The sequence below is a fragment of the Diadema setosum genome, chromosome 8, assembly GCF_964275005.1.
Source record: "Diadema setosum chromosome 8, eeDiaSeto1, whole genome shotgun sequence".
In the NCBI taxonomy this organism is placed as follows: domain Eukaryota; kingdom Metazoa; phylum Echinodermata; class Echinoidea; order Diadematoida; family Diadematidae; genus Diadema; species Diadema setosum.
In genome coordinates this window covers 32,660,220-32,671,649 of record NC_092692.1, presented here as the reverse complement: position 1 = coordinate 32,671,649, position 11,430 = coordinate 32,660,220, and the positions used below count along the sequence as shown (strand labels likewise).

At 39.1% G+C, this 11,430-nt stretch overlaps 1 long non-coding RNA gene across 2 annotated transcripts; it reads left to right on the top strand.

The window, feature by feature from the left end:
• The first annotated feature begins 228 nt into the window (after window positions 1-228).
• LOC140231631 (uncharacterized) lies at window positions 229-10,745 on the top strand. Of its 2 annotated transcripts, none has more exons than XR_011901448.1 (4): window positions 229-330; window positions 3,732-3,829; window positions 5,438-5,513; window positions 8,911-10,745. It is a non-coding gene; the product is annotated as an uncharacterized lncRNA (long non-coding RNA). The 2 variants fall into 2 exon arrangements; XR_011901449.1 differs by lacking the exon at window positions 229-330 and adding an exon at window positions 738-805.
• The last annotated feature ends 685 nt before the right edge of the window (window positions 10,746-11,430 follow it).

The window sequence follows — 11,430 nt, the reverse complement described above, 5'->3', positions numbered from 1 at the left end:
TTTCAAACACTGTCTTCAACACTCAAATCGTTTATTCTGATCTTTGTGTCGAACTTCAATCTGCGTGCCATTATGTCGCGGATACGACTTGGTAAATGCTGGATCCAGTGGGAGGAGGTGCGAGCTGTTTATCGGCAAGAAATGAACAAGATAAACGTTGCCCTTCATGGCCCATCAAGCCATTTAACACAGGATGACTTTGCTGGTCATCTGCTGGATGTCCACCACTCGCACTGGGTATCAGCACTGTGTGCCAGGATTGCGGGATCAACCCGTTGTGAAAGTTTCTACATGCACTCAGACTGAGTCAGAAGCCTCTGATAAGCCAAGGTGGGTGAAACTCAACTTGTATGATATATAATTGTACCTATTTTTTATTCAGTTGCAAATGACATTCACTGAACGCTGAATTTATAACCTTCCAAATCCATGTAACGATAACGCTACCGTTACTTGAATTACCGGTACAGTTGTACCGCAGCGTTGATCATGCATTATAAGATGGCTAAGTAATTTCCAGCTTGCTGATTGGTCAAAGTGTACCACGTGATCATTCGCGAAAAGTGTCTATCCCTGCACGCCCGTGGGATTTTCGCGCACCCAAACTGTCTAATCCACGGTTGAAATTTTCGCGGTGTTCAAATTTTCGCGCATTTCGCGCAACCAGAAACTAGCGCGACCCGGCCAAGCGCGAAAAATTAGTCACGCGAAAATATCCACTTTTACAGTACGTAAGTATTCAACACAAGCTGGGATGGGGTAATCTCGGGGAAAGCCTAACGTTACTCTGGGCCATTTTCCAACGGTGAGTACAATTTCAAAATCTTTGATATTCGATTTATTTCATTATTTCTTTCTCATACAAGGTATATTCACCTCGCGTTTGAAATTACTTAGCCATCTTATAAAAGGAATAACGCATTTTCCCGTCGTTGTTCAGCGATATATGCAGTGCACTCGAGGTTTCTTCTTCGCATGCACACTCCACACTCGCCTTCGGCTCGTGTGGAGTGCGCATGCTCAGAAGAAACCTCTCGTGCACTGCATACTCGCTAAACAACTCCGCGGCATGCGTTATTCCTATAACTATCGCGATGAACGATGACACAATTTAAAACAGCCTTATTCACATTTTTTTTTTAATGATTATCACAATAAATACTGACGTCCAACTTACGACAAAAAGTACTATGATGACACAATGACTCGACCTAGGCCTGATTAAGTCAATTAGTGAACGTGTACGGTCACAGTAGTAGACCCAGCCGTACATGTAAATTATCACTAGCCGTATATGAACGTTTTCATTTTTAGCTTATTGTTCCTCACTAACCCAGCCTCAACAAATTGTCAAAATTTCTAGGAAGGGAAATCATGATCAATTCAAGATATGTTATCTGTTTTCCAATTGCAATCTCGAGATTGGTGTCATTTCTCACATGTGTGGTAATATTCAGGGGGACAGCACATCATCAGCTGTACATATAACGTTACATGTACTTGTAGGCCTAGATCTACAGTAGGACTAGGAACCGCGTGTACATTTGCTCTGGTACTACTAGTCACTACTAGACTACTAGTGCTGACTGTAGTACTAACGTTAGATCTGTAACTCTTACCGTCTAGTTATCTTAGTACTAGCAAAGATTTATGTGCGAGAGATAACGCATCTGGAGCTTTCATCACTCATTGTGTTGGACTTCATGAAAACTCAATAAAGAGCATGAAATTTGAAGGAATATTTTTCTGCACATCGTGTAGTACGGTATATCTAAATCAGCTATTGAAAATAATTTTTGGTCGTACAAAACCTTATGGTAATAAAATGCTTGACTACATGTACAGTTGTAGCGACAGTCTTATACAGGGCAGCTTGCATGCAACGTTGCAGACAACTGGGTGCAATTGAACTCACATGGTGACCGGCAATAGATTGCGCAGACCTGCAGCCTGTGCCTCCATGGGATATGGGTTACAAGTACCACTTATCGCACAATCCTGCAGGCAACACCTCCACTGGTTACAAAAATAAGATTTGGTATTCAAACCCTTGGACTGACTGGAGGCCCTGGCTGCAGGATTGCACAATCTATCGTTGGTCAGATTTTGTGAGCTCACTTGCACCTAGTTGCCAGCGCCGTTGCATTGCGAGCTGGACTGTATGAAAGACGTAGACATAATTCATTATGCCTTTCATACATGTACGTACCTGTACTGTACTTTTTCGAGTATGGTTACAGTTGTAGTTCCCTGTTTCGATAGGTTGTATAATATAACAACTAAGGACAGTTGGGGCTCAGTAACTGGACACCAATTTTACTAAGATTTAAAATGAGAAAATTTGGGTGTTTTTTACGTCAAATGGCCAAGGTCAAAGAGAGCATATCAGAATAAATTGATTTGATTTGTGGGCATTATTGGAAATACAAGGCCAGAACAAAAGGAAGGTACAGGCACATTTGTACAATGTATAATTGTCACACATGCAAAACTGCTATTTCATACATTTACACTGTACAGACCCTACACGCCAATGTACACTCCCATCAAATTCAGCACCTTTTCTTTGCCATCATAATATCAATATACAGTGTAGTAGAAATACTGATTTCTTGATGTCAAGATAGCTTTGTAGCGGAGTAATTGGCTGTCCTTGAGTGGTATACCTGATCAATTATGTGAAGCCAGATGAATATTGCACGATGGACGAGTGTAATATTCGTCAAGCTGAATGCAATATGTCTGGTATACCATGAAAGGGTAGCCAATATTATGATTATTATGTAGATCTGCCCCCAAAGATGCGTGAACAGTGGTTTGGAATTCATGGAAATCGCTTAAATTGAAATTGCATTTTACACTAGTTTATGAAATGAAAGAATTCCATGTCTCATCCACCTTTACTGGTACGAAAGCACAGTCGCACGCTACTCTAGCGCACTGTCATACCATCTCAGTAGGCTACCGGGCCATGCAGTATGGTGTATTGTTTCACAGAAATCTTTTACAGTAACCTATTGGGATTTTCATCTTTCTTCAACATGGTCATTGCTGCATGATTGGTAATAAAGGGGACAGACTACATGTTTTTAGTGTGCTGCTGAAACCTCTCATATAATATTCACTAATGTGATATGAAAAGTCTGGGGTACAGTACATTTGTATGCATGGTATCCAACTAACATTATGTTTTATGCTGTACTGCTCTTACCATGATTTACCTTGATGTTGGGCATAAAGTATACACGATGTATAAACTTATTTGCCCCTGTGCATCTTCTTTGTGTTAGTTCTCGGTCATCAGAATAATCTGACTTACTTGTAGCCTCTGCAGCTGATAGCACAACATCACAGACAGAAACCATCTCCACCTCTGCAGTTGCTGACAAACATTGTACAGCATTGTCTTCTATGAGGTTGTGCTCCTCTGAAATATGTAGTGCATTGTCAATCACCTCAGAATCCATAATGTCCAGTGGACGATTTTGATTGCATGGAAACCTTACTCTTTGCATGCTCTGCAGGTTGATTAAAAAGGTATTTTACACACAGAGGTCAGCTACAGTGTCTAACAGAGCCCTAAGGCGATGTCAATGTTTCAAGGCACTCTTGGAATTTTGTGCCAATGGAAATACATTGTGTGGAATAACAATGAGATTTAATTTTTCTTCAAAGTTAGATGTCTTTGGTTATATTGTGTAGTACAAGCTGTCAGTTCATATGTTTTTCAGAGCAACTACTGCTGAAGATCTACCTGCAGGAAGCTCTGTCCAGATACGTCTCGAACTCCCAAGGACTCAAGAATTGGGCCAGCCGGTAGATACTTCAAGTGAGATTTCTTGAAGCGTACATTGTAGTATTGATAGGGTCCGAAATTTATTTTGTGATCATTGTTTGTTCTTACAGCATAATCCTGTCGGGATGGATAACAAAAATATCCTATAAACCCAGAGATGCCGACTATTCTGGAATATTCATTAAGCCTGTCAATAGCCCTCCCCCATACAGTTTGTTTTTCCTGAGTGGCTAATAGTACGTGTAGATGGTTGCCTCTGAAGACACAGTACATGAATAGTGTAATGTATTCATACACAAACCTCCTTATCATCTGTTCGGTGATACGAAAAAAAAAAAAAGGTGACTTACAGTTACTAAGTAAGTTCAAACTCAAGACCTTTATTGGTCAACTAAAGCAGTCATGACATTGGGATGAGTTATTTTGATTTGGATAGATATGCTGATATCTAACACCAAACATGGAAAATAGCTCATGATTGGCCAATTTCTGGATACCTTGTAACGAACAGTGCTGGGAATTCATCTGACTTCTTGAGTCTTTTGCTGATTTTACCCATAAAATAGCATGCAGTATTTAGGATGTATCCTGCTGGAAACATCAAGTTATATACCGGTACTCATTGTTCCTGTTATTTCTTTCCAGAAATGTTCTGCTGAAGTGGAAGTTTACCATCAGCAAAATTAGTGTTATTTTAAGTTCTGCAGCCCAAGATATCTTCGGCCTCGTATCTCAGAGGAAAAATGCCAGCTGAAATAACTTGTGCATTGGAAGCAATGTTCTGAATAAGGAATGAAAGAATGCAAATGGCCATCCAAATGATCCAAATGTTCCTCTCAGAGAAAACATAAAAAAACATGTTTTCTTTGGTCAGAATACTGCCTTTAGTATACCAGACGATGTTTAGTTTGTGAGTTATTCAGAAAAAATGTTTTTATTTCGTATACCGGTATACAAATCAATTGATTTTATGAAAACTCTTAAAACCATTGCTTTGATAAGAGTGTGATCCCTCAGCTACATTGTAAAGGAACAATACATGTGTACTCTATACTCTACACAGTGTGTCCTACAGTGTATACCCATTGACCAATTACCATTCAATTTTAGGAGTTTGTTGTGAAAGAATGTTTGTAACCTTTACTTTTTGAGAAGTACACTGTATTATACTCAAGATCATTGCTGCTGTTTGCCACACATCATACTTTTCATGGTAAATGCACTGTACAATGATTGCCTTTTCAATATGTTATTCCCATCCATATTAAAAAGACAATATCGTGATCACAAATTGTGTGTAAAAGAGCATTTGCAACACCCTATATCTGCACTTTTTTTCAGCCAATTAGCATATAAATATCTTTGGGTACTTTTTTTTTTCACGTATCCCTGAGAATTTTCTTGACCATAATACATACTGATGTGTTCTTTCTAGGAGTGTTGTGCTACCTTGCTCGTTGATAACTAGGACTCTAAAAATCTAGGATCAAACTGTAAAATTTTGTACTCGACTCGACATGAAAATGTCATTTACTGACACTCATTCGGAAAATATATGTCATTAGTATAATTGAAAGTAATTATGACTTTGTTGCATTACATGTATGTGGTTAATTAAGTATGCTTTGTTTGTGTTTACAGCTCCTAGGAGAGCTCCTCTGCGCAGAGGAGTGTTGTTTTCACCGATCAACTCTAAGACCCTCCTGAACCAAGTCAGGTGAGTATCAAACTAAAAATTATCATTGTTATGCACAGGCTTATTGACAATAAAATGCCCACAAATTTGACCATGAATCCTTTTTATTCCTCTGTCCGATGGGTGCTTGAGGCATGATATTTTTGGGTTTTTGGTCTGTCTGTCTACTTTAGTATACGCGATAACTTGAGTAATACTGAGCGGAATTTGACTAAACATAGTCCGACTATGAAGTATGATTGGGCAATCACTTGATTAGAAATTGGTCGTAGGTCAAAAGTGAAGGTCATCTAAAACAGTTTATGCAATAACTCAAGACTGTATTGAGCAAATTTCAGCAAACTTGGCACAAGGGTAAAATATGATAGGGCACTAACTTGATAACATTTTGTGTAAAATTGGCAAGAGTCAAAGGTCAAGGTCAAATTCTAAAAATTCACTGTGTGATATTAAAACTCAAGACTGGATCAAGCAAATTTCACTAAACTTTGCACAAGGGTGAAGCAAGGTGGGATAATCACTTGATTAGACTTTGGGTAAAATTGGGTAAAACTTCAAAGGTGGATGTAGCAAATCTCAATAAACTAGAGCAATGTACAATGTACATATACCTCAAACAAACATAATGAATGTTCGATATTCTGAAGGTTCATTATTCCGAAAGTTCGTTACTCCGAAACACACATATTCCCAATACCTAGAGGTTCGTTAATCCGAAAATGAAAAAGGTTCATCAATCTGAACATTTGTGGCGTTATTCCAAAGATTTGTTAATCCGAAATGATATTTGGAAAAACAAATCTTCGGAATAACGAATCTGCGGACGGAAGAGCCTTCGGAATGACAAACCTTTGGAATAACGAGCTGTAACCCTATTGGGTACCATGTTACCAGGTCTAATAATTGGGGTCTGTGACAAGACTATGCTCTTGGCGCTGTTCCCAGGCCATGACCAGGTGCCAGTTGTAATACGATCTCACGAAAGAATGCTTGTGCGCGCCGTGTTCCTTTGTCGGTAGCCCTTCCCAGGCCCCAACCCTGTCTAGCACTTCTGTCTCTTTACTAGTAGTTGGTGTTTTTGTTTTTCTGATGGTAGTGGTCTCTGTCTTGGGTCTGTGTGTGTTTTGCATCTTTCATGTGCGAGGGGAAAAAAAAGAGACAGAAAAGAACTTCAAGAATTTGAGGAAGTCTTGCGGATTTTCTTTCTCGTCATTCACGCTAGGGGAAAAAGGAGGGGGGGGGGTATTTTTTTCTGAATTGTTCATGGCAGGGGAAAGAGGAGACAGGGAGAGAAGCGTTTGTTGCTCTTTTTTCTCTTCAATCCTGTTTACATACATTTAGTTACTCTGAAGCATTGATAAAGATTTGCTGCTGTGAAGTCAATAGGACATTAAAATAAGAAGCCTCCCATTTACTTCTGTTCATCGAATCTTCACCTAACTACTGAGTATGGTAACAGGAATAGCAGAAATAGTTCTGGTTACCTTGACATGTGTGTGCATGGAAATCGTGGATGCACTTGAAAAATAGTAGACTTTTTGAAGCTTGAAGTTTGTTATGAAGCCACATATACAAAGTACAAGTTTTGTACATGTAGGGCTCATCAGTTGTTCGATTTCGGTATGAATTTGGAAAGGTTGCAACACAGTTTAGTTAGCACAATTTCGTCAATTCCAAATCAAATTTAGGAGACAGAATCAATTTTCTAAGCCAAGTATCGGAAATCCCAATCAGAGCTGCATATGATAAATTGATATGTCGTGTTACATTGTATCTTGTAGTTTAGTAATGACCAAAGATTCAGGGTTACCTCAAGAAAATCTGATGCATTGCTAAACGAATTACAATATGGAAGATATATTGGTACAATGAAAGATTTTCTACATGATTTGACTCACAAATATTGATTAAGTTGACTGACAAAATTATGTACCTGAACCCATATACTCAACATATAATATTTTAGAAACGTATTTGCCATAAAACCATCATACTAATGTGACGCCTAGAGCATATAAGTCCAAAGACAATGTTTTATAGTGGTAATTTAATCGCCTGTGGCTTGTGGGGTTTGATAAGACGTGGTTTGGTTTTCCCACAGACCGTATTGAATTTGGAGGAGAAACTTGCAATCTGCTCCATAAACCATTTTCGTACTGTATCCAGATTTACACAATTACATGTATACTTGTTTCCTTCCATGCGCTCATTGACAACAATTCGAAGAACTTGTCACAGACAGTCAGAATATATAATCTTCCTTGTTCACGACGCTGTTACAAACTTCACATGAGCGCGGACAAAGTTTGTTGGGTTGTCATTATTTGTTTACAAAAATACAATCTGAATACATGAGAAACCCGTTCATTAGCATAGACAACAATTCTAGAACCTGCAACAAACAATACTGGACACAAGAGACACAATATGTGACAGTGCACCTCAAAACGAACATAAAGTCGCACACACTGATTTTGCTTGAGGACTGAAAATAAGTGAAATGGGTCAACCTAGCCGAACTTGACTTTTTCATATTTTCTGAAAGATCGGGTCTTCTTTTACATTATGCTAAAATTTGGTATCGTAAAACGGTCAGGAAAGTGTGTTTTTTAGCAGTTTATCTCGAACATTTTAGGTAGAATAGTGTGATTAGGTGTGTCTTCAGAATCCCTTTTTCATTTCTGAAAAACCTTGTCCACACTCTTCACTTTCAACTCTTATAACTTTTGAAAGGATAGTGCTACTGCTTTGAAAGTTGGCATTGATTATGGACAGAATGTGTTAATGAGACATGTATACTTTCAGTTTAATCTGATAATCCCTTCATTGTTGTTACTCTGGTGGTTTACTTCCTGTTTTTTGTCCCATTCATCGCTCAGCCAGCACGGTTTGGTAAAGATTAAGCGCTTGAATAGACACTGTACTTCAGAGCCTCTTTTCTCAGTTCACAGTTTTCCTGAGTTTGTGCTTTCTTTCCAAAATTTAGATAGGTTAGGAGAGTCCATTTGATTTGAGTTATACATCATTTTCAAGCTTAGAGTCTGCTCTTTCGGAATATGGTCTTAACTAGAAATTCATGTCTGGCGACGTTTTGTTTGTTTTGAGGTGCAGGGTCACATATGGTTTTATGCTCCTACTTGCTCCCGAAGCTCGGACAAGCATCGCATGAGCTCGAACAAGCTTTTAGGGTCGCCATATGGGCATCCTTTATTGCAGCAACAAGTCTTAATACATGATAATATCATCTATTGCCATTGAATGTTATGATGTCTAGTCAACCAACATGCAAACAAAAACAAACAATCAACAGTCAATGAATTAATGCATGCGCATTTTGTGTTACAGTACTTTTGATGTACAGCTGTAGGCAGAATTTGTTTCATTATTTTTCTTATTTATTTCTGTCTCTCATGCGTAGGCCAAGGTGGAGGCGCTCACCAGGGATCAAGTCAATGAGCTGGCCATCACGAACTTGAAAAGGACAGCTGGACTATTCGAAGATTTCTTCGAGCAGTTTGTTCATCCACCGCCACAGCCGCCACGAGAGCCAGAGCCAGAAGCCGTGCCTCCATGGTGCAAATGTGGGCGGTGCAGGGAGATGGCACATGACGTAGAGAAAAAATACTGCAGAAAAGCTAACATGCAGTGTCACTCGCTCTCTGCACGATTCCGTCGCCTCTGTTTGGACCCAGCTGTACTCGACATCGTTCGCCACAACCTGGAGAACCAGCACGCCTGGGCCGCAGACAGGGGCAACAGATCATACCGTCACGCGTCATATCGCACATACATTGTACGTCCATTGGCAGCACGACAAATTGGGCGCTGGCAATCGAAGAGTGGTTCCCTCCTGTTCTGTCTGGGCCATTAGAACCGAGTACAGTACTCATCTGCTAACGGGCACTATGTAGGTTATCAGGAGGTCAAAGGGTACCGAGATGGTTATAGGGTCGAACTTTATACTCCTTCCACAACCATTTTCCTTGTATCTATGATCTTGCAACATACTTTCAATAGACGACACTGGTTGCTCTTAGTTTGGTTAGGTCTTACGATTATTCTATGAGATGTGTGCTCATAGTACATGTAACATAGTGAAGTATCCCTTTGTTGTAGGCCTACTATCTATTACGCATGAGTGATTCTTTATGCACTTATATGCAGGTATCAATTACTGTATGAGACATTATGTTCATTTCAAGACACTAGTGATATTGTAAAATGCTGAATAGGTGAGTACATCTAACAGAACACGCCAGAGATGACGAACTTCCTTTGTGGCTGATACATGTATAAAACTACATGTGGAAAAAAAAAATTGTACAAGACATTTTACCGATATGTGTATACAAGTATGTATTGGATGGAGATATTTCTAAACATTTTCTTTGTATTTTTATTGTCTGCAAAGGCTGCAGATATTTCTAAACATTTTCTTTGTATTTTTATTGTCTGCAAAGCTACTTATTATGCCTCCATCTTGCGGTAACTAGTTATTTAGACTTTGTTTCACCCCATCCCTATGCTAAAACGTTTGTATGCACATTCTGCCAGCAAAACATATATGAATATGATATGCACATCCTCATTGACAGAACAGGGTTTATAGTTCGTGAGGTGGGATGCTTCTCTATATTAACACATGGCGGTCTATCTCCTACCTCCATGATAAACTGTTGGTTTGATGTAGACTGTGAAGTTCGCAACTCGACATCATCATGGATTTGAAGGTTGAAAATGGCAAAGCCTCTTATCCCCCAAAATATACAAGACAGAATATGTGCAAGATTTACATGCAAACGGGATGTGCTCACCCTTGTCAAAATCCCTGTGCAGTGGATGGTGAAAGAAATATATAATGTAAGTTGGTGTGTTGTCATTATGCCTACACATACATTAACTGTGGTAGTGAGTGTTTGGTGTATTTCCTACAGATCTCGTTTTGATAATATATATTTCTCTGTGGTTGGTTTTCACATTAGCACAAGCTAATCCTATCCCTTTAGCATTTGTACATGATAACCATGGTACTATACATGTGTATTGAAACAGTTTCGCAATAAACACAAAGAGCAAAGAAGGAAACAATCACTCGTTTCTTTTTCTGTCCTAGGTGTCCTGAGATTTATGCAACTAACTCTGGTAAAGAAGGAAACGCGACTTCGTTTCTGAGTCCGACATCAATACTCACAAATCTTGTGTTCCACTTTGTTCCACTCACCTGCATAGCGTACTAGACCAGTTTTGTAGTGAATTTCAAGTTATATTTTCGTCCCTGCTTAGTGGCAGAAACAGCTCAGAGAACCTGTCAAAAATAGTTGCATTCAGAGTTCTGACTGAAATTCCTCCTGAATGTTGGAGAAAACACCTTATGAGCTGGAACAAGCTCTCGAATTGGTCTAGAAATCATTGGAAGTATGCATGAAATTTGAACACTAAGCCATGTCTTGCTCGACTATTTCAGTTACCACACTAAGGTCAGAATTCCTAATCACAAGTAGCCCGCATTTCATGTAGAAACATTGCGAACGACATCCGATTATACAGGTCACAAAAAGATACATTTATCGATACGATATGACCACTTTATTTTTATTTTGAGGTTATTGAGAATTTGCTAATTGATCTGTAGAGGGAATTTAGGCGTTTTATTTGCCAACCCGCACGACAGCAGAGCATTTTGTAACGTACAGTTGTATTCGAACAGACCATTTCCATAATGTATTCAAATTTATGAACATTTCCTTACCTGCACCGTGACAGAGACTATTCAACCTGTGTCAAAAACATTTGGATCCAAAAGATAGAATACAGGGTTAGAATTGGTTGCTCGCAAAGGGTTGCTATGAAAATCCTTTGTTGCAGAAGTTTGCATACAATATGCAGTACACTAATAACACGGTATGCATTCCGAAATTTATCCTGTCACAAGCAGTAG